Consider the following 27,040-nt stretch of genomic DNA (forward strand, 5'->3'; position numbering starts at 1 on the left):
GGTCAATCTCTTCCCTTCATGGCTCTCCATCATTGGGGGCCTCAAGCCCTCCGTTGACGGGGCGATCTTGACTTCCGTAGCCGACGGCGCTTGGGCCCTCCGCATCGGGGCGATCCAGCTCCTGCATCGGGGTGGATGTCAGCTCCCCCGCACCCGGCGATCCAACCCCCGCGTCGGGGCTGGTCGAGCCTCTGCGTCGTTGGAGCTTCCCGACTAACCTCTCCCGGGACTGCGAGCTCTCGATGTAAAGCCCGGGAGCGATTCCGGGCAAAGGATCAGATCCGATAGTATACATCCTATCTAAAAGATAGACAGGTGGGCAGAAGGGATGGGGGTGACTCTGTTGGCAAGGAATTAAATTCAGTCCTTTGCGAGGGGTGACATAGAATCAGATGTAGACCTGATATGGATAGAATTGAGAAAGGGTAAATAAACCCTAATGGGAGTTATCTACAGGCCCCCAAACAGTAGTCTGGGTATAGGGTGCAAGTTGAATCGTGTTAAAATTGGCATGTAGTAAAGGTAATGCTACGTTTGTTATGGGAGATTTCAACATTTAGGTAGACTGGGAAAATATAGTTGGTACTGGACCCCAAGAAAGGGAGTTCGTGGAGTGCCTCCGTGATGGATTCTTGCAGCAGCTTGTACTGGAGCCTACCAGGGAGATGGCAATTCTGGATTTAATGTTGTCTAATGAACCGGATTTGATAAAGGACCTCGAGGTAAAGAAGCCATTAGGAGATAGTGACCAGAATATGACAAGTTTCAATCCACAATTTGAGAGGGAGAAGGGAAAATCGGAAGTGTCAGTATTGCAGTTGAATAAAAAGGGGACTATGGAGCCATGAGGGAGGAGCTGGCCAAGGTTGACTGGAAAGATACACTAGCAGGGATGACAGTGGAACAACAATGGCAGGTATTTCTGGGAATAATACAGAAGGTGCAGGATCAGTTCATTCCAAAGAGGAAGAAAGATTCTAAGGGGAGTAAGAGGTGACCGTGGCTGACAAGGGATGTCAGGGACAGTATAACAATAAAAGAGAAGTATAACATAGAAAAGATGAGCAGGAAGCCAGAGGATTGGGAACATTTTTAAGAGCAACAGAAGATAACTAAAAAGGCAATACGGGGAGAAAAGATGAAGTATTAAGGTAAGCTCGCCAAGAATATAAAGGAGGATAGTAAAAGCTTCTTTAGGTATGTGAAGAGGAAAAAATTAGTTCAGACAAATGTGGGTTCCTTGAAGACGACAACAGGTGAATTTATTATGGGGAACAAGGAAATGGCAGATGAGTTGAACAGGTACTTTGGTACTTTGTCTTTTGACACGACCAATCTCCCAGATGTACTAGTGGTCAGAGGACCTTGGGTGACGGAGGAACCAAGGGAAATTCACATTAGGCAGGAAATGGTGTGGGTAGACTGATGGGACTGAAGGCTGATAAATTCCCAGGGCCTGATGGTCTGCATCCCAGGGTACTTAAGGAAGTGGCTCTAGAAATCGTGAACGCATTGGTGATCATTTTCCAATATTCTATAGGTTCAGGATCAGTGCCTGTGGATTGGAGAGTAGCTAAAATAGGAAGACAGGTTATTATCTGCATGGTGTCAAGTTTGGAAAAGGGGAAGTACAATGAGATCTGTGGATCGTTGTACATCAGTCACTGAAAGTAAGCTTGCAGGTACAGCAGGCTGTGAAGAACGCTAATGGCATGTTGGATTTCATAACAAGAGGAGTTGAGTATAGGAGCAAAGAGGTCTTTCTACAGTTGTACAGGGCCCTGGTAAGACCACACCTGTGTGCAGTTTTGGTGTCCAAATTTGAGGAAGGATATGCTTACTATTGAGGGAGTGCAGTGTAGGTTCACAAGGTTAATTCTCGGGATGGCGGGACTGTCATATGTTGAAATAATGGAGCGACTTGGCTTGTATGCAGAACCAAGGGCCACAGTTTAAGAATAAGGGGTAGGCCATTTAGAACGGAGATCAGGAAAACCTCTGCCTTAGAAGGCAGCGAAGGCCGATTGGCTGGATGCTTGCAAGATAGAGCTCTTAAAGATTGCGGAGTCAGATTGACAGCCAGAAGGGGGGCTACGTGAGGATGCTGTTCATAGACTTCAGTTCAGCCTTCAACAAGATAGTCCCCACCAGACTGGCCGGGAAGCTAATGGAATTGGGGCTCAACACCTCCCTGTGTGCCTGGGTCCTGGACTTTCTCACCGCCAGGCCCCAGGTAGTCAAGATGGGAGGGAATACATCGAAGTCCCTCACCCTGAGCACAGGATCACCCCAGGGTTGCGTCCTCAGCCCCCTATTGTACTCCCTGTACACACATGACTGTGTGGCTAGGTTCAGCTCCAACTCAATAATTAAGTTTGCTGATGACACTGTGGTGGTGGGCCTGATCTCAGACAACGATGAGAAGGCCTACCGGGAGGAGGTGGCTGATCTAGCACTCTGGTGCCAGGATAACAGCCTCCTCTTGAACATCAAAAAAAACAAAGGAGCTGATCATGGACTTTAGGAGGGCACATCATCCGAGGACGTACACTCCATTGAGGATAAATGGGGATCCTGTGGATAGGGTGAACTGTTTTAAATATCTGGGAGTCCACATCTCCGAGGATATGACATGGACATCACACGCCTCAGCACTCGTGAGTAAGGAAAGGCAGCGCCTTTACCACCTCAGGCAATTGAGGAAATTCAGAGTGTCTCCGAGGATCCTCCAGTGCTTCTACGCAGCGGCGGTGGAAAGCATCTTGTCCGGGAACATTACCATCTGGTTTGGGAATTGCTCTGCCAAGGACAAGAAGGCTCTGCAGAGAGTAGTGCGTTCGGCCGAACGCACTATGGGAACTTCACTTGCCCCCCTGCAGGAACTATACATCAGGAGGTGCAACTCCAGAGCCAATAAAATCATGGGAGACCCCTTCCACCCCTGCAATGGACTGTTCCAGTTGCTACGGTCAGGCAAACGCCTCCGTTGCCATGCAGTGAGAACGGAGAGGTCGAGAAAGAGTTTCTTCCCAGAGGCAATTCGGACTGTAAACTCCTATCTCACCAGGGACTAACTTTACTGAACGTTTTTCCTTCCAATATTTAATATGTAAAATAATATGTGCGTGTTCATGATTGTGCTTATAGTTTGTTTGGTTGTTTGTTTGTTTGTCTTTTTTCACAAAGTCCACGAGCATTGCCACTTTTCATTTCACTGCACATCTCGTATGTGTATGTGACGAATAAACTTGACTTGACTTGACGACTTGAGTCAAGGGATATGGGGAGAAGGCAGGAACGGGGTACTGATTGTGGATGATCAGCCATGATCACAGTGAATGGCAGTGCTGGCTCGAAGGGCTGAATGGCCTACTCCTCCTATTGTCTATTGACCAGCGATCCCCGTACACTTGCCCTTTCCTGCACACCATGGACAATTTACAATCTTTATTGAAGCCAACAAACTTGTAAACCTGCACGTCTTTGGAGTGTGGGAGGAAACCGAGGCATGCAGAGAAAACCTACCTGGTCACAGGGAGTACGTACAAACTCCGTATAGACAGCACTCGTAGTCAGGATCGAACCCGGGTCTCTGGCGCTGTAAGGCAGTAACTCTACTGCTGCGCCACAGTGCCATCCACCATGCCACCCATCAGTCTCCTGATTATAGACACAACATGCTGGAGAACCTCAAAAGGGCAGGCAGCATCTCTGGATAGATGGAATGGGTGACATCTCAGGTTGAGACCCTTCTTCAGACCCTTAATGATTCTTCAGCTAAGGGATTGAAGGTGTCCACCAGCTGGATTTACATACCAGTAATAGACCAAAACTGCCAGAGTAACTCAGCGGGACGGGCAGCATCTCTGGAGAAAAGGGATGGGTGACGTTTCAGGTCGAGACCCTTCTTCTCTGAAGAAGAAGAAGAAGGGTCTCGACCCGAAACATCCCCCAGAGATGCTGCCTTGGTCCAGCAATTTGTGTCTATCTCCGGTTTAAACCAGCATCTGCAGTTCCTTCCCACATATTTACTCATCAGCACCCACCGATGTTCAGATCAGATACCATCTAAGGCACTTGGCTCCAGGCATCCTTAGTCTAAGCATTGGCAAGGGTGACAAATTCCAGGGGTGAGCCACATGAGGCAACATAAAAAATTAAAGTACGCCACCCTGGTGCATATGCTGGAGTCATCATGGGTTATAGACAATAGACAATAGGTGCAGGAGTAGGCCATTCAGCCCTTCAAGCCAGCACCGACATTCAATGTGATCATGGCTGAACATCCCCAATCAGTACCCCATTCCTGCCTTCTCCCCATATCCCCTGACTCCGCTACCTTTAAGAGCCCTATCTAGCTCTCTCTTGAAAGTATCCACTCCCCTCTGAGGCAGTGAATTCCACAGACTCACAACTTTCTGTGTGAAAAAGTGTTTCCTCATCTCCGTTCTAAATGGCTTACCCCTTATTCTTAAACTGTGGCCCCTGGTTCTGGACTCCTCCAACATCGGGAACATGGTTCCTACCTCCAGCATGTCCAAAGCATTAATAATCTTATATGTTTCAATAAGATTCCCTCTCATCCTTCCGTGGAGGTCAAGTAATTTGGTATATTCAGATCAGGAAGCATCTTGATTAGTGTGGGTGACAGGGGTTATGGGGAGAAGGCAGGAGAAAGGGGTTGAGAGGGAAGGATAGATCAGCCATGATAGAATGGTGGAGTAGACTTGATGGGCCGAATGGCCCAATTCTACTCCCACGACCTATGAATGTTGAAGGTTTCACTTGAAGAGGTTTCATGGGGTGAAAGAGGGAGGAAACAACGTGCGTTCAAATTATAAGCTTTCATTTAATTCAGCTGTAACACACTTGCATACTTTAAGCAGAACCTCGAGTGCAGGGCAGTTCCATAAAAGTGAATGAAACTATCTGCACATCCATATTTAGAAGAAAAATGAAAGCTCTTTAATTTATGTTTAAATGAATCATTGGACAGAGAATATGAGACAACATTTCGCATGAATTATAAAAACTAAATTCCTCTGATACAAAAACACGAATGTTCCTGGTGTCCTACTTAACTAACATATGCAGCCACATGAAGCAGGTCATGGCATTAGATGTCCAATGGCTTCAGGGACTCAAGGGCTCGAAGGGCCGAATGGCCTACTCCTGCACCTAATTTCTATGAATAGGGGAAGAATAGGAAGGATAGGTCATGTCATGGCCATGTTTCCCCAAGAAATCCCTGCAAGAAAGACCAAGGCTCGGATAGAGTGGATGTGGAGAGGATGTTTCCACTAGTGGGAGAGTCCAGGACCAGAGGTCACAGCCTCAGAATTAAAGGACGCTCCTTTAGGAAGGAGATGAGGAGGAATTTCTTTAGTCAGAGGGTGATGAATCTGTGGAATTCATTGCCACAAAAAGCTGTGGAGGCCGTCAATGGATATCTTTAAAGCAGAGATAGATAGATTCTTGATTAGTACAGGTGTCAGGGGTTATGGGAAGAAGGCAGGAGAATGGGGTTGGGAGGGAGAGATAGATCAGCCCCTCTTCCCTCCCAATATACAATATACAATTATACGAAGTGCAGAGGTGATGAGAAACCTTCGACACCTATCCTCCGCAGCTGCCATGTAGACCACAAATTGATGGGTAATGATGTGAGATACAGATGAAATATTTGTAATGAACCGCTTCCCACTACAGAACTTCATAACTTTCACATTTACACAAAAATAATCAATTGCCGTACAGGATATTAGTCATAGAGTCATACAGCACGGAGACAGGCCCTTCGGCCAAGTTTGCCCACGCCGACCAACATGTCCCCATCTGTACTTGCCCCGCCTGCCTGCGCCTGGCCCATATCCCTCTAAACCTGACCCATCCATGTACCTGTCCACATGCTTCCTAAACATTGCGATAGTCCCTGCCTCAACTTCCTCCTTCGGAAGCTCGTTCCAAACACCCATCGCCCTTTGTGTAAAAAAAAATGTTACCTCTCAGGTTCCTGAGATACCTAAATGTTTCCCCCCATAACCTCTGTCCTCTGGTCCTCGATTCTCCTACTCGGGGCAAGAGACTCTGTCGATCTATCCCCCTCGTGATTTTGTACACCTAGTATTTTATTTCATTCACTAGATTCTCGTTTCATTTGCCGGGTTTTTGGAATAAATCGTAGTCCTGTAATGAAAACACTGGCAAGTAATGTGCAAATCAAGAAAGTTGCGATGAGTTAAAATGTCATGATATATTCTTCCAGCACTGCCCTCTCTCTCTCTCTCTCTCTCTCTCGACTTCTGGAACTAAAATGGCTTAAAGCACTCTGCAAAACCGAAGTGAAGACAGGCTGTTGCAGCGATGGGTAATTGCAAGCATCAATCAGTTGCCCTGGAACTCCCACAGGCCGACACAAAACACCCGATCATTGTGCTCCACGATTGCATGCATCCGGGCAAAGTTCAAGAAATATAGAGTAGAAAACGCAGTCTTAATGGCCCTGTCCCACTGTACAAGGTAATTCAAGAGCTCTCCCGAGTTAAAAAAAAAAATCAAACTCTTGGTAAGCACGTAGAATGTACGTAACAGGTACGTCGGAGCTCGGGGACGTCTCTTAGCGGCTCGTCACGCTAACGGCAGGTACTCGGGAAACGCGGTAAGCTCGGGAAGACTCGTGAAGATTTTTCAACATGTTGAAAAATGTCCACGAGAGCCCCGAGTACCTACGAGCGGCTATTGCCGTAATTCTCCGAGTTCGAATCAGGGGAAACTCGGGAGAACTCTTGAATTAGCTCGTACAGTGGGACAACCCCTTAAGAGAGAGACCAAAACATTCCTTGGATTTACACAGCGAGTTTATTAGGCAGCACGCCAATGGCACAATTGTAAGACACCTTAAACTGCAGGTTTACATAAATTGCACTGATAAATAATGCAGGTCCAGGTCTATGTGCTGGTGGCCCGGATTATTCCCACCTTTTGCAAATCTGTGCCCTGCTCAATAATAAATGGCGGCTATAATGACAACAATAAGCAAACAACATTCATGAAAAAGAACTCCCCGCTGCAAATGTGTTAATACATTGAAAGGAAACTTAAATCATCGACGCAAGTCAAGGCTAGCAGGTATGCACACATTCATCAGCATATCTGACAGAATGTTGTTGATAACCTGCTACAAAATATTAAAATGTACTGGTGGGGAATATATTTCATGAGTGAGATAATTGGTCTACATGCAATTAGGTTGAACATGAACAGTAAGCTAATGATACCACGGCATAAGATACTGCAACTATCACCATTTCAGTGGTATATGAGCTATTTGACACCCCCTTAGAAACATAGAAACATAGAAAATATGTGCAGGACGAGCCCATTCGGCCCTTCAAGCCAGCATCGCCATTCAATGTGATCATGGCTGATCATCCACAATCAGTACCCCGATCCTGCCTTTTCCCCATATCCCTTGACTCTGTTATCCTTAAATGCTCTGTCTAGCTCTCTCTTGAAAGCATCCAGAGAACTAGCCTTCACCGCCCTATGAAGCAGAGAATTCCACAAACTCACAACTCTCTGTGTGAAAACATTTTTCCTCATCTCTGTTCTAAATGGCTTACCCCATATTGTGGCCCCTGATTCTAGACTCCCCCAACATCGGGAACATGTTTCCTGCCTCTATCGTGTCCAAACCCTTAATCTATATTATTAAAAGTCTGATCTTAACCACTTCCTGTTGTTCTGTATATTGATTTTAGAAAAAAACGCTGCCACTTATGCTTGTGATTTTTGGCCATCTTACTCAGAGTCCCCTCCGCTGTGCAGGACAAGAGGATTTTTCCCATCAATGAAAAATAAAATAGTTTTTGTGTTTAAAATTTTTTGAGATTCTCTCTCCTGAAGGCCGCGCCCCTTCCGGAGGGACTGTTAAACCCGGAAATGTTGAGTGCCTCATTGAGTCTCTGCAAGATGGGGGAGTGAGAGGGTCACGTCTCTCAGTCTGTGAATAACACTGAACACATGTCTACTAAACAGTGAGTGTGGTTTTACTGACCTGTCAGTGCCCTTAATGTGTTTTGAAAATGAAAATGTGGTTGGTTTGAAATGAAGAACAGCAAATGGTTGGCGGTGGTTGGTTTGAAATGAAGCACAGCAAATGGTTGGCGGTGGTTGGTTTGAAATGGCAAATAATTAAAAGTCTAAACTTGACAACTTCCTGTTTGCACTGTATATTGATTTTAGATAAAACGCTACCACTTACGGCTGTGATTTTTGGCCATCTTACTCAGTCCCCCTCCACTCATCAGGTGCAGAGGATTCTACTCATCAATGAAAAATAAAAGTGTTATTAGTGTTTAAAACATTTTGAGAATCTCTCTCCTGTCAATCACGCCATGAAGGCCACGCCCCTTCCAGTGGGAGAGGGGGGGGGAGGGATTATAAAACCCGGAAGTGCGGGTGTGGCTCAGTCTCTGCAAGATGGGGGGGGGGAGGAAGAGGTCACGACTCTGTCTCAGCTGTGAATCAACTGAACACACTGAAAGTCTACTGAACTGAGTGTGGTGTTTATGTGGTGTTTTGTGGTGTTTTGTGTGGGTTTTATGGTGATTTCACCCTGCTGGAAATGGTATGAAACTGCATTTGAATGTGGTGTTCTTGGACCCTCTTGTATGAAACCCTGCCTGAAATGGTATGAAACTGCATTTGAATGTGGTGGCCTTGCAGCTTGCATGAAATGGTATGAAACTGCACTTGCATTTGGTGGCCTTACACCCTGCTTGAAGTGGTATGAAACTGCACTTGAATTCGGTGGTCTTGCACGCTGCTTGAAATGGAATTTCAAGGAATAGCCATGAGTCAGCTGCCAGTCCACCAGCCGTGAGTGAGTGAGCTGCCAGCACAACAGGCTTGAGTGACTGAGCCGCCAGCCCAGGAATCCATTCGGCCCACAATGTCCATACTTGCCCTACGATATTTTGTAGCGGCTCGTAATGCCAGCTGTACGTACTCGGGGCATCAGGTAAGTCGGGATGTTTTTTCAGCATGTTGAAAAATGTCCATGAGTAAAATAACTAGCCCCGAGTACCTACGGCTGGCATCTCCGAATTCGATTCAAGGGGAAAACTAGGGGAGAATTTGTGAGTAACTTTGGAAAGTAGGACAGGGGCTTTACTGCCTTACAGCGCCGGAGACCCGGGTTCGATCCCGACTACGGGTGCTGCCTGTATGGAGTTTGAATGTTCTCCCCGTGACAACGTGTGTTTTTCTCCCGATCCTCTGGTTACCCCCTATACTACAAAGATGCGCAGGTTTGTAGGTTAATTGGTTTCGGTAAAAATTGTAAATTGTCTCTAGTGTACAGGAGAGTGCTAGTGTACGGGGTGATCGCTGGTCAGCGCGGACACAGTGGGCTGAAGGGTCTGTTTCAAGAAAATGTGACAATAAACAAAACTAAACTGCACTTCAAATTTAGTTAGTTTAGACACAAAGTGCTGGAGTAACTCAGCGGATCAGGCAGCATCTCTGGAGAAAAGAGTTTAGTTTGGAGATACAAACTAAATTAAATTTGACGCTATATCTTTCAACTAAACTCTGAAGAAGGCTCTGAAGAAGGGTCCCGACCCAAAACGTCACCTATCCCTTTTCTTTAGAGGTGCTGCCTGACCCGCTGTGTTACTCCAGCACTTTGTGCCGAATCGTAACTAAATTTGACATTCAGTTCAGTTTTGTTTATTGTCACATGTACTGAGGTACAAAGAAACACTAATTCCTCTGGAAAAATCATCTTCTTTTTAAAATCTAGCAACAACTATTGAAGGTACGAGAAATGGAGAGTTTCTCACACACATGTGGAGCCTGGGGCAACCAAGAGCTCTGCAATGATATAGATGCAAATCAACCCCTGCAAACAAGGCTTTGAAAAAAAAATCAATAGCTCTCTAATATAAATACCTCTGGAGCCCCAGAGGTAGCAACAGAAGCAGCCAATCTACACACACACTGAAACCAGGTTCTCCAGTTGCCATAGATACTGAGGTATCCTAGCCTCTGACATCAAACACCGAAATGTTTTTCACAAGGAGAACTCTAATATTCAAATAGATTCTGTGTTTAAAAGCGAGTCAGCGCGACATCTTTTGAAGTGCTACCTCTTCCGCTGGGACTATTCATTATTAATGCATTGGGGGGAAAAAAACACGTTCTAAATCGTTCAGCGTTTACATTTCCTGCTGAGCTTCTTTACATCCACTTAACTCATTATCGCCTGATGCAGTCACATACGCCTTGAATCAAACAAGTGTGCAGAATTAACCAAGGCCATTCAGTCTATCGTATCTATGCTGGCTCATTATAGAAGCTGGGCAATAGTTTATTTCATCGTCACATGTACCGAGGTACAGTGAAAAGCTCATCTGATGCGTGCTATCCAGTCAGTGGAAAGACTGGACGTGATTACAATTGAGCTGTCCACAGTGTACAGAAGAAGGGTCTCGATCCATTCCTTCTCTCCACAGATGCTGCCTGAGTCTTTTTAGTTTTTAGTTTGGAGACACAGTGCAGAAAGAGGCCTTGTTTCTACATGTTTAAGAAGGAACTGCAGATGCTGGAAAAGCACTTTTGTCTACCTTGTTTCTCCAGGGTTCATTTACAGTTTTCTTTAATAAAACTATTTATGGAATAATTTAGTTTACTTTACTTTTGAGATACACCGCAGAAACAGGCCCTTCGGCCCACCGAGTCCGCACTGACCAGCGATGCCCGCACATTAACATTATCCTACACACACACTAGAGACAATTTACATTTACACCAAACCAATTAACCTACAAACTTGTACGTCTTTGGAATGTGGGAGGAAACCAAAGATCACACGGAGGGTGGTGGGTGTACGGAACAAGCTGCAAGAGGAGGTAGTCGAGGCTGGGGCTATCCCATCGTTTAAGAAATAGTTGGACATGTACATGGATAGGACAGGTTTGGAGGGTGATGGACCAAGCGCAGGCAAGTGGGACTAGGGTAGCTGGGACATTGTTGGCCGGTGTGGGCGAGTTGGGCCGAAGGGCCTGTTTCCACACTGTATTAGTTACTCTGTATCTTGGAGAAAACCAACGCATTCACAGGGAGAATGTACAAACCCCGTACAGACGGCACCCGTAGTCAGGATCGCACCCGGGTCTCTGGCGCTGCATCCGGTAGAAGGCAGCAAGTCTACCGCTGCGCTACCAAACATTTTGTGTCTATCTTCAGTGTAAACCAGCATCTGCAGTTCCTTCATACACGTCTAGAAATAAGATAAAGGGTGTAATGTGTAGAGCAAGGTCCAAGTCCAGTGAAGCCCAATTAAAGATAGTTTGAGTGTCTCCAATGAGGTAGATGGGAGGTCAGGACCACAATCTAGTTGGTGAGAGGACGGTTCAGTTGCCTGATAGAATTTACTAGACAAAGTGGGACCCGTTGGGACTTGTATAAGGAATAGGTGACGTTCCGGGTTGAGACCCTTCTTCAGACTGAGAGTCAGGAGATGACAAAGAGGACTGCCGGTCAGAAAAAAATGTAAATGCTTTGTGCCTGATAACTATTTTAATTGGAAGCTTCCAGTCATATGGAAAGCTTATCTCCATTATTTGCATTGAGCTGAAGCTGAGCATTTTGCAAACTACTTTGATGTCTATGAGAGGGACTATTTGACTCAGTTGGTGAACCAATTGCTGAGTTTTGGGGAAAGAAAATGTAAACATGGGCGGCACGATGTTGCAGCGATAAGAGTTGCTGCCTTACAGTGCCAGACCGGGTTTGATCCTGACAATCGGTGCTCCCTAGGACCACGTGGGTTTTCTCCGGGTGCTCTGGTTTCCTCCCACACTCCAAAGACGCACAGGCTTGTAGGTTAATTGGCCACAGTAAAATTATAAATTGTCCCTAGTGTGTGTAGGATAGTACTGGTGTACAGGGTGATTGCTGGCCGGGGCAGACCCGGTGGGCCGCAGGAGCCCATTTCCACGCTGTATCTCAAAAGGGTTAAGGGCCTGTCCCACTTGGCCGTCATTTGCGCCTCATTTACGCGTCATTTGTAAAATATGGTGACACGTGGTGACACGCGGTATCGCGCGGCACTCCAGGATTTCGTAGAGTAACAAAATCCTCACGCTCCACCTGCGTGACGTATCGCGTACGCACACTGACGCATTGGGTACGCACGCAATGGAATCACGCTGCGTCGTCTCACGTGTATCGCGTGGTGACGCATGGTTACGTCACCGTGCGTCAATGCCCGTAACCATGCGTCGCCATGCACCGCAGGGTAATCTAATGACGTCACGCGCACCAGGCGGCTGCGATGATGCGTGACGACGTGTGATTTGCGCGCGACATCGCGCATCACGATGCGTCGACCTATTTTACACATGTCTCGTAAACGAGGCGCAAATGACGGCCAAGTGGGACAGGCCCTTTAAAGTCTAAAAGTAACGTGGTGAACTAGAAATGAGCCATCTGGAGAATTGAAACCACTTGGTGCCAAACTTGGCAGGTCTACCTGCAACACCTGGAATAACCGAGAGGTGAAGATGTTCGACTTAAAATACAATGAACAAATATTCACCCGGGTTCAAAACTCCAATCCTGGTCATTCATTAAGATGCCATTTAGGATGGCACGGTGGCGCAGCGGTGGAGTTGAGACCCGGGATCATACCCAGGCCTCTGCCGCTGTAAGGCGGCGACTCTACTGCCGCACCACCTTGACGCCCTCACCTCAGAACTACAGTGGAAGCAATTCATCTGCACGCCCAAAATAAATCCCTTGAAAATGAAACAAATCTTAAACTCGGTTGATGAAATGAAAGTAAATAACCAAATTTGCAGCAATTGGTCAGTAATCTTTTATTCTGCCTCTGGGGCTAATTCCTGAATTCAATTTTGTCTGTTGAAAAGTATACTGACAAATCGTACATAAGTTAATGCCGTACCTTTCACCCCAATTTTTTAAACCTTCCTGCGTGATCAAATTTAAGAAAGAGGATAAAATATGAAATGAAATGGAAGCATTGGTGATAGAATGTTCTTTGGGATTTGGAATTGCAACCATCAAGGATCAGGCTTTGCAGCTTGCACGGCTATCAAAGCTACTTGAGCAAAAAATAGAAGATTAATTCATCTACTTTATGTGACCTTTGTTGAACGAGGAGATGAATGACCCCACTGTGGTCTTTGCCCATTGTGGGCTATACCAGTTGCTCAATAAATGTGAGCACAGAGTAAATCTGCAGTGCATCTGTATTCCTCGGAGTTTAGAACAATGAAGGGTGACCTTATTTAAACATACAAGGGCCCAAGGGTCCATCCTGAATAGATCAGAGGTGGGAGAGTAACGAACAAGGAGATATGGCTATAAAATAAGGGGCTGGTCATTTAAACGGACATGGAACATAACACCACACAGTGCATGAAAAGGCCTATTTGCGCCTATCTTCGATTTAAACCTGCATCTGCAGTTCTTTCCTACACATGAAAAGACCCTTCGGCCCACCATGCCTGTGCTGAACGTGCAGCCATGATAAACAAACCTCACCCTCCTCATACCCCTTCATTCCCTGCATAGTCATGCCCCTGCCCAAGAGCCTCTTAAACACCACTATCATATCCGCCTCCACCACCATTTCTGGCAGCTTGTTCCAGGTACCCTCCATCTTCAGTGTAAAATAAAAACCTTGCCTTGCATATCTCCTTTAAGCTTTGCCCCTTGTCTCTGTCCACTGTAAATCGCTCGATTGTAATCATGTGTTGTCTGCTAGCACGCAACATAAGTTTTTTCACCATACCTCAGTAACGTGACAATAAACTAAACTAAATCGCATTTCCACCGTCTGGAAAAAGGTTCTGACTGTTTATGCCATCAATGTCCCTCATATTTGTACATACATCCATCAGGCCTCTCCTCAACCTCCGGCATTTACAATTTCTTCCCCAAATGTCGTGTATCTCTGGATTCCCTGCCCCAGAGGGAAATTGAGACTAGATAATAGACAATAGGCAATAGGTGCAGGAGTAGGCCATTTGGCCCTTCCAGCCAGCACCGCCATTCAATGTGATCATGGCTGATCATCCCCAATCAGTACCCCGTTCCTGCCTTCTCCCCATATCCCCTGACTCCGCTATCTTTAAGAGCCCTATCTAGCTCTCTTCTTGAAAGTATCCAGAGAACCTGTCTCCACCGCCCTCTGAGGCAGAGAATTCCACAGACTCACAACCCTCTGTGTGAAAAAATGTTTCCTCTTCTCCGTTCTAAATGGCTTACTCCTTATTCTAAAACTGTGGCCCCTGGTTCTGGACTCCCCCAACATCGGGAACATGTTTCCTGCCTCTAGCGTGTCCAAACCCTTAATAATCTTACATGTTTCAATAAGATGCCCTCTCATCCTTCTAAACTCCAGAGTTTACAAGCCCAGCCGCTCCATTCTCTTGGCAGTAAATACATTGAATTTTGGAGACAGATAAATACTGGAAAGACGGAGGGATTGAAGGCGGTGGGGACCTGCTACAGAGGAGTATGGAGGCCACTGCTGATCAACCTTAATCGTATTGAATGTTGGGAGAGACCTGGTGATTAACTTTTGCTCCCATTTCCTTGTGCTTCTTAAGAGTGTTAACGGCTGCAGTTTAGGTTGGACTTGGACAACATGGAAGCAGGTCCTTCTGCCCACCGAGTCCACACCGACCAGTGATCAACCTGCACACTAGCACTATCCTACACACACTGCGGACAATTTGCAATTTTACAGAAGCCAATTAACCTACAAAACTGCATGTCTTCAGAGTGTGGGAGGAAACAGGAGCACCTGGAGAAACCCACGCAGGTCACGGGGAGAAGGTACAAACTCCGTACAGACAGCACCTGTAGTCGGGATGGACCCCGGGTCTCTGGCGCTGTGAGGCAGCAACTCTACCGCTGCGCCACCTAGCCATCAGTATGAGAGCATTTCCCCTCCCATGGTGTTGGTGTCAAAAATAAATGCCTCATCTTCCCTCAGGAAAAGGCACCAAGTGCTGGAGTAACTCGGCGGGTCAGGAAGATGTCTTGATCAATGCCTTTATCAAAAAATGACCTCTCTGCCCCTTGCTACTTTCTTTTCTTGCTACTCTCACCTTATTGCACTGCTCGGCACATTGTCCAACCCTCTGAGAAATTAATTTGTCGAATGTAATTTGGCTGTTCACCTCAAGCCTTTCCCTGGTAATAGCTTGTCATTTTATGCACGTTTTATAATCTTGAAAACTGACTTAATTCCCAGTACATCAGATCCAATTCCACGAGCTGTCTTCCTTTCATCTTTTAATGTTTGCACTGGTTCAGTGAAGGGCCTGTCCCATTTAGGCGATTTTTTTAGACGACCAGGTTGCCGGGGTGTCGCCTGTATGGTCGTGAGTCGTCTCCTCAGAGTCGTAACATTTTTCTGTTCGCCGCTGGATTTTGAAATGTTCAAGACTTTTCGGCGACAGTCAGCGACCGTGGGCTTGTCGTAGCTTGTCTTCTCCTGACGTAGGTTGTCGTAGGTTGTCATCAGGTGACGTAGGTTGTCGCCGATTCTGACTTCGGTGAATTCAATTGTCGCCTAAAAAATCGCCTAAGTGGGACAGGCCCATTGGCTCGCACGCCGGTTTATCGGCGACCTGCTAGGACTACAGGTGCACAACCTTTTATCCGAAGATCCAAATAACGAAAACCTCCGAATAGCGACATTTTTTCGGTCCTTGAAGAAAGGTCCTTGAAAACGTTCACCGAGGGCGGCCCGCAGAGGTGACAGCGGAACCTCCGGTCGGTCCTCGAAGAAAGGGGAACTAAATCCCCATTCATAAAAGAGAAGGTGAGGGTATATTGCGCGGGAGGGTTAATAATTGACAATATGCTGCTACCTGCCAGCTGAGTTAAAAAGTTCCCACGGTAGACTCACGATACACAGTGTATCGTGAGTCTTGCGTGGGAACTTCTTAACTCAGCGTGCAGGCAGCAGTAGATTGTAGCTCCCTTCAGTTTCACCCCACCTACACCCCTCTGCTTCCCGGCCATGTGTGTGACCCCTTCCCTCCCCTCTCCAGCTCCCCGCTCATTGCACCGGCGCGGGGGCTTTGTACTGTCTTCACGCCATCATAGTATCATAAAGGACATTTCCCACCCCGGACACTCCCTGTTTGAACTGTTGCCGTCAGGCAGACGGTACAGATCTACAAGGACAAGGACGAACAGACTAAAAAACAGTTTTTACCCCACTGCTATAAAAGCACTAAATGTAGCCGCCAAGGAACGCAGGGGCGAGACATACTAAGGGACTGTGGTACACTGTGAAATCGACAGAAGGATGGAGGGTTGGGTGTTTATGCGTGCTATTTTCGTGATATTTATTTAGTTGTTTATCTTTTAATATTTTACCTTGTATGTATCGTTAGCTTTTAGAAATGTTTGAATGGTGCACTGACTGGCTGACATTTTTAAATTTCGTTGTACATGGTTCATGTTACAATGACAATAAATAAACTATTCTATTCTATATTCTATTCTACGTCGCGATGCTAGCAGCACAGTGCACTCACCGGAGACGTCGGGACCAACGGGACACCGACCCCCAGGCCCACTGCAAGCACGGAGATCCCAGATCAGCAACTCCAGCCCAGCCCCGTTCCAACTCCAGAGGAACACGCTCCCCGTATGGGCAGAAGCTGATGGTGTGCAAGGGGTACGTCTTGTTCTTGGGGTAGCGCAGCTCGGGTTGTGGGCGAACTGCCACTTGTCGCCATAGCGGCCCATCGGGGAGCGGATTCCTCTGGAGTTGGAGGGGGAGGGGGGTATTGTGCTGTTTGATCGCCCCCTACTATTCCAGGGACAGGGAGACAGAACGTTCACCGAGGGCGGCCCGCAGAGGTGACAGCGGAACCTCCGGTCGGTCCTCGAAGAAAGGGGAACTAAATCCCCATTCATAAAAGAGAAGGTGAGGGTATATTGCGCGGGAGGGTTAATAATTGACAATATGCTGCTACCTGCCCGCTGAGTTAAAAAGTTTCCACGGTAGACACCATACAGTGTATCGTGAGTCTTGCGTGGGAACTTTCTAACTCAGCGTGCAGGCAGCAGGAGATTGTCGCTCCCTTCAGTTTCACCCCACCTACACCCCTCTGCTCCCCGACCATGTGTGTGACCCCATCCCTCCCCTCTCCAGCTCCCCGCTCATTGCACCGGCGGGGGCTTTGTACTGTCTTCACGTCGGCGATGGCAGCATGCCAGTGCAGTCACCGGAGACGTCAGGACCAATTGGACGTCGACCACCAGGCCCACCGCAAGCACGGAGAACCCAGAGACCCACAGCCAACAGCAGCCCAGCCCAGCCCCGCTCCAACTACAGAGGAACCTGGGTTGCGGATGACGGGGCGCAGCTCGGGGCGTCGTAGGGGCCCATCGGGGAGCGGGTTCCTGTTGGTCCTGACGTCTCCGGCCACCCGCTATCCTCCGGGAACTGTACCGCCCTTGCAGGAGAGTGGGGTTATTTGCAGTTGCAGAGGGAGGGGGCAAGGGCGGTACAGTTCCCAGTCTCAGCTCCAGTCCAGGGGGGTGGCCGGAGACGTCAGGACCAACGGGACAGCGACCCCCAGGCCCACTGCAAGCACGGAGATCCCAGAGACCCACAGCCAGCAGCAACTCCAGCCCAGCCCCGCTCCAACTCCAGGGGAACACGTAGGGGCAGAAGCGGATGGTGTGCAAGGTACGTCTTGTTCTTGGGGTGGTGCAGCTCGGGCTGTGGGCAAACTGCCACTTGTCGCCGTAGCGGCCCATCGGGGAGCGGATTCCTCTGGAGTTGGAGGGGGAGGGGGGTATTGTGCTGTTTGATCGCCCCTGCTATCCCAGGGACAGGGAGACACAGCAGCTTTTTAGACTGGTGGGCAATCACTTCCAAAGTTCTGCCCACACAGTCAGTACACCTCTCCTACACTGCATTTCATACAAACATTTATTCTGCAAGAAAAAACGACATTGAAGACTCAAACTCGTGACCGAGTAACTGCCGGGATCAAGGCGCAAACTCGCGACCTTGCGGATATGAGCCGAACACTCTACCACTGAGCCAGCCATTAAAATCTACGCTAAAAAAATTCCATTCCGAAGACCGACAAATTCTGAATTACGAAAAGTGTCTGGTCCCAAGGCTGTCGGATAAAAGGATGTGCACCTGTATGACAGTCGCTGGCAGTCGTCTAAAATATCGGCAAGTGGGACAGGCCCTTTATTCTTCGCTAGGACCTTCAAAGTCAAGGTTGCAGTTGCAATTTAGTTTATTGTCACGTGCACCGAGGTACAGTGTAAAGCTTTTGCTGCGTGCTGTCCAGTCAGCGGAAAGACAAGACATGATTACAATCAAGCCTTTTTCAGTGCACAGATATGCGATAAGGAGATATCACAGTTAAAGTAAGAAATGCTGCTGTAGGTCTGGAGATTTAAGAGTGTGGAGCGGTTGTAATATGTGCTTGTAGATCTGCTTCTGTGGCAGGCACGCAAATAGTCACCAGGGTTGGGCGCCATCTTGGAATATCTCTCCAATGGCCCGAGTGGGTGATAGATGCAAGCCCTTCGGCCCAAGTCATCCATGCTGAACAAGGTTCTCATTGAAACATATAAGATTGTTAAGAGTTGGACACGCTAGATGCAGGAAACATGTTCCCGATGTTGCGGGGAGTCCAAAATCAGGGGCCACAGTTTAAGAATAAGGAGTAAGCCATTTAGAACGGAGATGAGGAAAAACTTTTTCTCACAGAGAGTGGCGAGTCTGTGGAATTCCCTGCCTCAGAGGGCGGTGGGGGCAAGTTCTCTGGATGCTTTCAAGAGAGAGCTAGATAGGGCTCTTAAAAATAGCGGAGTCAGGGGATATGGGGAGAAAGCAGGAACGGGCTACTGATTGGGGATGATCAGCCATGATCACATTGAATGGTGGTGCTGGCTCGAAGGGCCGAATGGCCTACTCCTGCACCTATTGTTTATTGCCTATTGCCCAAACTCATTCTCCTGAATAAAGCCCCAGCTTGTTCAACCTCTCCCTACAGCCCAGTCCCTTGTCCTCTCAACATCCCGGTAATTCTGGCACAATAAAAATAGTGGTGTGGTAAATGGCGGGGAAAATAGTGGCAGGCAACAGGATGGCACTAACACAAGAGTAAAATGAGCAAAGCCAACCTCAGCATAGGAACAAGCGTTAGTGTTGGCTAATCACACAAAACCTCCCAATATATTCATGTGCTGTCTGCTTCTTAAAGGGCCTGTCCTACTTGGGCGACCTAATCCGCGAGTTCTGGTGAGTTTGCCCTCGACTCATACTCGCAGCATGGTCGACACGAGGTCATAGGAGGTCTTTGTAACTCTCCTTCATGCTCGAGAGTAGTCTCCGCGTACTCGAGGCCTCAGCTAGGTCGCGGCGTATTTTTCAACATGTTGAAAAATGCCCGCGAGTAAAAAAAGGTTGCCATTGAAAAAATCGATACTTATTTTACTCGTAGGTTTTGTCGAAGTAGGTCGTAGTAGGTCGGCATATTAGTCGTAGGTAATTGAGGGTAGTCGAAGGTAGTTGAAGGTAGTCTTCATCATAGTCGAAGGGAGGTCGAAGGAGATCGAAGGAGGTCGTCTTCACTCTCCACTATTTGGTGTCCAATTTTCCCGAAGTTAGTCGTAGCTAGTCGAAGCTAGTCTTCAACATAGTCGAAGGAGGTGGAAGGAGGTTGAAGGAGGTCTTCTACATAGTCAAAGGAGGTCTTCAACATGACATTTTGTCAAACTCTCCTAAACTCGCCAATTAGGCCGCCCAAGTGGAACAGCCCCTTAAGCCTCTTTTGTCAAAGCATATAGTTTTATATTGTCAGAAATGGTTCATAAATGATAGGAGCAGAATTAGGCCGTTCGGCCCATCACATCTATTCTGCCATTTTATCATGGCTGGCCTATCTTTCCCTCTCAACCCCATTCTCCTGCCTTCTCCCCATAACCCCTGACATCCGTACTAATCAGCCATAAAAATGGCTTGAGTTTACCGCAGTCATGTGTATCGAGGCACAGTGAAAAGCTTTGCTCTGCATTTCTATCCAATCAAACCAGATAACCCAAATTTGATAGACACAAAATGCTGGAGTACCTCAGCGGGACAGGCAGCATCTCTGGAGAAAAGAAATAGGTGGCGTTTCATTTTTTTTCCATAGCAAGCAAGCAGGTTTATTTAAGCTGCACATTTCAGCAATAAGGCAATTCAAAGTGCTTTCCATGAAGCATTAAAGAGCAATTAAAAAGAATAGAAAATAAAATCTAATTCAAATAGAATAAGACAAGTATAAAATACAAGAATAAAAGTTACAGTGCAGTGTATGAAATTAATAATGATTTAATTTAATTATAGGCAACGTCAACAGAAAAGTCTCCAGCCCCGATTTACTGAGATTTGGAGCGGACCTGCATTTTTCTGGAAGTTTGTCCCATATATGTGGTGCATAAAAAACTAAACGCTGCTTCTCCAAGTTTAGTTCTGACTCTGGGGACAGAAAGCAGAGCTGGTAGTCATACCTCTAGTTTCCCTCTCCCCTTAAACACGGTCTGTAGAAGGGTCTCGACCCAAAACATCACCTATTCCTTCTCTCCAGAGATGCTGCCGAGCCTGCTGAGGTACTCCAGCATTTTGTGTCGATCTTCGGTGTGAACCAGCATCTGCAGTTCCTCACTGCAGTGAATAATATACATGAATACAAACACAAGCATGAAAGGTACGATGGAGAGGAGGATACCACAGTGCGGAATATAATATCCCAATATTGCAGCGTAACAGTTCCCGAAATTAAGCTCAATTTCCACAAAATGGAAGTATGGGAAAAATGGGACTGTAACCTTAGCTCAGTGGTTCCCAACATTTGTTAGCTCATGGCCCCCTTGGGAACTTTTAATTTTTCTGTGGCCTTCCCTGACATTATTAGCAGAAACAAAGTACTTCAATATTATAATACCTTCCATAAAAATATCAGTGTGTAGTGCGTGGGTCTCAAAATGAGGCAAGTAGTCCGAAGTTTGAGAAGCACTTTACTTTAATTCCTCCCGGTTCAGGGGAAGACGAAACCAGGGAAAGATGGCACCCAAACCCTGCCTTTTATACCCTCCGGCTAAGGACCGCCTCCGGACTGCACCACTCCTGTGCCGAGGGGTTCGGCAGTATAATGGGACGACCCTTAGGAGCCGCCACAAGTGTCTATTAATTGCACATATATTCTCTTTTATTCTATTCCACAAACATCAAAAATATTTCAACCACATAGATTTAAATTTATTAGAACTGAAATTTAGGAGGCAACAGGGTGGTAGCTCATTGAACCTGTGGCCCCCTAAATCCCAAAGTGAACCTGTGGCCCCCTAAATACCAAAATGTTTCCGTGGCCCCCCTGAAATTTTCCATGGCCCCAGGTTGGGAATCACTGCCTTAGCTTATTTGACTAGACATTTGACTAGACGTTAGAGAAACAGTGTGGAAACAGGCGTTCAGCGATCCCTGTACACCAGCACTATCCTACACACACTAGGGACAATTTACAATTCACAGAATCCGATTAACCTACAAACCTGCACGTCTTTGGAGTGCGGGAGGAATCCGGAGCGCCCGGAGAAAACCCGCGTGGTCACGGGCAGAACGTACAAACTCCGTACGGGCAGCACCCGGAGTCAGGATCGAACCCGGGTCTCCGGTGCTCTGTGTACCGCTGCTGAACACTCTGTTACCTTCATGCTGTTCCCTGTGGTATCACACGACCACAAGGCCCTTCCTTCAGTGTGGGTGAGACTGGTGCACCCCCACAGCAGTTCCTTCCTACACATTTCATCTGCTCCACTGCGAAATCTCCTCAAGGTGTTCCCACTTTGAAGACAATCTCCTCCTGTCTCCGACAAGAGCTCTGAAGCACCCTCTCTCGCTGCTCCCCCCTCTGTGATCCCTCCTGTGCTCCACTTCTTGTTTTCACACCTTATTCTTCCATATCTCTCATTTCCCTCTCCCCCCCTCTCCTCCCTGAGTCCGAAGAAGGGTCTCAACCCAAAGCGTCACCCATTCCTTCTGTCCAGAGATGGTGCCTGTCCCACTGATTTACTCCAGTCCAGACTTGGTGAATGAAACAGCCAAAGGTAGGAAGACACAAAATGCCAGATGATTTGACATTTCGGCTCGAGACCCTTCTTCAGACTAAACCCGAAATGTCACTCATTCCTTCTCTCCAGAGATGCTACCTGACCCGCTGAGTTACTTCAGCATTTTGTGTCTTATCTTCGCCTTATAGCAGCATCTACAGTTCCTCCTTACACAGGAGGTAGGACGAGTTCAAATGATTAGAGATACCTGTCTTTTTGCAGGCCGCACGCTCTTCTGCTTCTGTCTAATCCACCTTCGGGAACTTGAGGTTTGGAGGAATGAGCTGCAGGTGCTGGTTTAGACTGGAGGTTGGACCACACCCACCTACCTACCTGGGAACTTCTCTTAGATTGCGATCCATGCGATGAGAGAACTACACTACACATGCAGCTCCACCACTTTGGAGCATCGAGAAGAATACCAGCGATACAAACAAAACAAGGAAGGAGAGAGTACATCGGGAATGAAGGGCTGTAATACAGGATGTCATGCTGTTTGTGAAAGGAAAGTCTTAACCAAAGGGAATCTCCAAGTTCTTATGTCAATGACACCTTGTTGATTTGTATGCACGGGATGTCTGCGTGCAGGATAATGTATCAATTTTTAATAAGACATTTCCATTACAGTTGACACAATGAATTTCCAAAGGTGTTTTCAAGGAGGGTTGAGCCATCAATTCTTACAGCTTCATGTGCTTTGAAACAGAATAAAACATGGGATTATAAATATAACAAGAGGATTTCCAGCTTCAAAATGAATACCGAACGTTTGCTGGATGGTGCGATACCCCGAAGCTGAGTTGGGGGTTGGATTTCTTGGAGTGCAGGAGGTCAGCACTGTGGCGCAGCGGTAGAGTCGCTGCCTCACAGCACACGAGACCCGGGTTCAACTGCGGGTGCTGTCTGTACGGTGTCTGCACGTTCTCCCCGTGACCGCCTGGGTTTTCTCCGGGTGCTCTGGTTGCCACTCACACTCCAAAGACGTGCAGGTTTGTACGTCAATTGGCTTCTGTAAATTGCCCCTAGTTTGCAGGCTGTGAAACTGGAAATTGTGGAAGGAGTATTGGGGTGATGTTTGGTACGGCACAGACTCGATGGGTGAAGGGCCTGTTTCTGCACTGCATCTCTGAACTAAACTAAGTTGAGTCTAGAAGAACAGTCTACCGCACCATCCAGCATATTGGTCTGATGCTTTCAGTTTAGGTTAGATGAGGGATACTGCGTGGAAACAGGCCCTTCAGCCCACTGAGTCCACGCTGACCAGCGACCCCCACACACTAACACTTTCTGACACGCGCTCGGGACAATTTATAATTAATACCAAGCCAATTAACCTACAAACCTGCACGTCTTCATATGGAGATGTAACTATATCTATATAAACAAATCCGTACAGACAGCACCCGCAGTCAGGATCAAACCCGGGTCTCTGGCGCTGTAAGGCAGCAACTCTACCACTGCGCCACCGTGCTGCCCCAAGCATGTCGGGAGTGTGTAGAATTAGTGTGGGAACGGGTGATCGATGGTCGGCGTGGACTCAATCGGCCGAAGGACCTGTTTCCATGCTGGATCTCTAAACTAAACTCTGAACAAACATTTGATTGGCTTCTCACTTGCCTGGCCTTTTCTCTCGCGTATGTTTACTGTGCGTGGCCCACTGTGTGGGTGGCCTTTGTTGTAGAGCTGGTTTCAGTGGGAAGTAAATTAAAATGAAGACAATACCTGTTCTGTTGTGTGTACTGTACTTGGATTGAACAAGTTTAAAAAAACAGAGCAATTGCCAACTGGCAGCAGATGATGTGGATGTGGGCGTATTTTATAGCTGTTAGTAAACAGCCCCATGTGGAGTAAATGAAGTGAAATTAAGGTGGCACGGTGGCGCAGCGGTAGAGTTACAGCCCCACAGCACCGGAGACCCGGGTTCGATCCTGACTACGGGTGCTGTTTGTACGGAGTTTGTACGTTCTCCCCGTGACCTGCGTGGGTTTTCTCCGAGCTCTTCAGTTTCCTCCCACACTCCAAAGACGTACAGGTTTGTGGGTTAATTGGCTTGGTGTAAATGTAAATTGTCCTTAGTGTGTGTTGGGTAGTGTTAATGTGCGGAGTTCGCTGGTCAGTACGGACTCGGTGGGCCGAAGGGCCTGTTTCTGCACTGTATCTCTACAGTGAAGTAAACAAAATTATTCTATAGGGTTTTATTAAAGAAAACTGGAAATGAACCATGTAGAAACAAGGAACTGCAGATGCTGCTGAATACACAAAAATACACAACTGCTGGAGTAACTCACCAGGCTAGGCAACCTGAAGAATGGTCTCGACACAAAACGTCACCTATCCACATTCTCCAGAGATGCTGCCTGACCCGCTGAGTTACTCCAGCACTCTGTGAAACGTCACCTATCCACTTTCTCCAGAGATGCTGCCTGACACGCTGAGTTACTCCAGCACTCTGTGAAACGTCACCTATCGCCATGTCCACGAGAGCCCCGAGTACCTACGAGCGGCTATTACCGTAATTCTCCGAGTTCGAATCAGGGGAAATTTGGGTGAACTCTAGAATTAGCTCGTACAGTGGGACAGCCCCATTATTCCGGCACTGTGTCCTATTCTAGAAATAAACCCGGCTAATAATAAACGTGGGATAATTTCTTTCGAAAATTCTACTGAGCAAATGATTAATTACGTGTGGGAAATTGATTAATAGGACAAATATCTAATCTTCAAATGCAGCCTGAGAAAATATTTTGAATAGTAATCGCTGAACTCATTGTGATTTTGTTTAGTTTAGAGATACAGCGCAGAAATATGGGCCGCGTGGCCCACTAAGTCCGCGCCGACCAACGATCCCCGCACATTAACATATCCTGCACACACGAGGGACAATTTTACCAAAGGCAATTAGTTTGCAAACCTGCACGTCTTTGGAGCGTGGGAGGAAACCGGAGCACCCGGAGAAAGCCTTCGGGGGAACGTACAAACTCCGTACAGACAGCACCCGCAGTCAGGATCGAGCCCGGGTCTCTGGCGCTGTAAGGCAGTGACTCTACCGCTGCTCCACCGTGGACACACCAAATAAGATACTTCACACATGGAAGTCGAATGACATTTTCCAACATCAGAAGCTCAAAATAACAGTGACAAAGTGCTTCTTTAAAATAAAAGGATCAAATTTCCTGCAGTGTTTGTCAGGTCTGGCTTTGACAGCTTAGTTCCTGAGGGCAAGGAAAGGCAGTGCAAGGTGCTGTCAGCTGTTAGCCTACATATTTTAAGCTCAGTAGTGTAACGACATGTAATAAAAACACACAAGTGCGTCTTGCCAAATGCAAGGCTTAGGCGGGAACATCGGCACTGCATCCTGAATTGTTCACACACGTTTTCAACAGACTTCTTCCAACACTTTAAAATATTCTTATAATATTGTCCGTGCTTCTCTGCATGGGCGCTTGTACGTTCTCCCCGTGACCTGCGTGGGTTTTCTCTGAGATCTTCGCTTGCCTCCCACACCCCAAAGACGTACAGGTTGGTGGGTTAATTGGCTTGGTAGAAATGTAAATTGTCCCGAGTGTGTGTCGCATAGTGTAAGTGTGCGGGGATCGCTGGCGGTGCGGACTTGATGGGCCGAAGGGCCTGTTTCAGCGTTGTGTCTCTGAACTAAACTAAACTAAACTAAATGACATTAAAAATGATAAACAGAAGTCAGCTGGTATTCCGAAACAAAAATCAGAAACCAGAGGGCAGATCCTTAGTTTGGCCACTCTGCCAGGGAATGAAACTGCGTCCCTTTACCTCCCCCCTCGACTCCGTTCAAGGACCCAAGCAATCGTTCCAGGTGCGACAGAGGTTTACCTGCATCTCTTCCAACCTCATCTATTGCGTCCGCTGCTCTAGATGTCAGCAGATCTATATCGGTGAGACCAAGCGGAGGTTGGGCGATCGTTTCACCGAACACCTCCGCTCGGTCCGCAATAACCAAGCTGACCTCCCGGTGGCTCAGCACTTCAACTCCCCCTCCCACTCCGTCTCCGACCTCTCTGTCCTGGGTCTCCTCCATGGCCACAGCGAGCAGCACCGGAAATTGGAGGAACAGCACCTCATATTCCGTTTGGGGAGTCTGCATCCTGGGGGCATGAACATCGAATTCTCCCAATTTTGTTAGTCCTTGCTGTCTCCTCCCCTTCCTCAGTCCCCCTGCTGTCTCCTCCCCTCCCAGCCTTCGGGCTCCTCCTCCTTTTTCCTTTCTTGTCCCCGCCCACCCCCGCCCCCGATCAGTCTGAAGAAGGGTTTCGGCCCGAAACGTTGCCTATTTCCTTCGCTCCATAGATGCTGCTGCACCCGCTGAGTTTTTTCTCCAGCTTTTTTGTGTACCTTCGGTTCTCCAGCATCTGCAGTTCCTTCTTAAACAATGAAACTGGGTAGATGGTACATAAGTTCTAGGAGCAGAATTAGGCCATTCAGCCCATCGAGTCTACTCCGCCATTCAATCATGGCCCCTCCATCTCTCCCTCTCAACCCCATTCTCCTGCCTCCGTCCCACAACCCCATAACATGACAAAGGCGGTAATGAAGAGGAACTATCTGTCTCTGGTCTATCAGTGAAATACTATCTATCTCATGGGTGACCCTTGAACTATTTTGATCAGACTTTACTGGTTTTATCTTGTACAATAATGATTCCCTGATCATGTATCTGTACACTATGAATTGCTCGATTGTAATAATGTCATAAGGTCATATGTAATAAGAGCAGAATTAGACCATTCGGACCATCAAGTCTACTCCGCCATTCAATCATGGCTGATCTATCTCTCCCTCCAAACCCCATTCTCCAGCCTTCTCCCCATAACCCCTGACACCC

The 27,040-nt window shown here is 47.3% G+C and overlaps 1 protein-coding gene across 5 annotated transcripts in view; it reads right to left on the minus strand.

Moving 5' to 3' along the window:
• LOC129695115 (microtubule-associated serine/threonine-protein kinase 4-like) overlaps positions 1-27,040 on the minus strand; it is a 462,908-nt gene that overhangs the window by 226,975 nt on the left and 208,893 nt on the right. The gene's annotated exons all lie outside the window — the stretch shown is intronic.

Source organism: Leucoraja erinacea, chromosome 3 (assembly GCF_028641065.1).
Source record: "Leucoraja erinacea ecotype New England chromosome 3, Leri_hhj_1, whole genome shotgun sequence".
NCBI lineage: Eukaryota > Metazoa > Chordata > Chondrichthyes > Rajiformes > Rajidae > Leucoraja > Leucoraja erinaceus.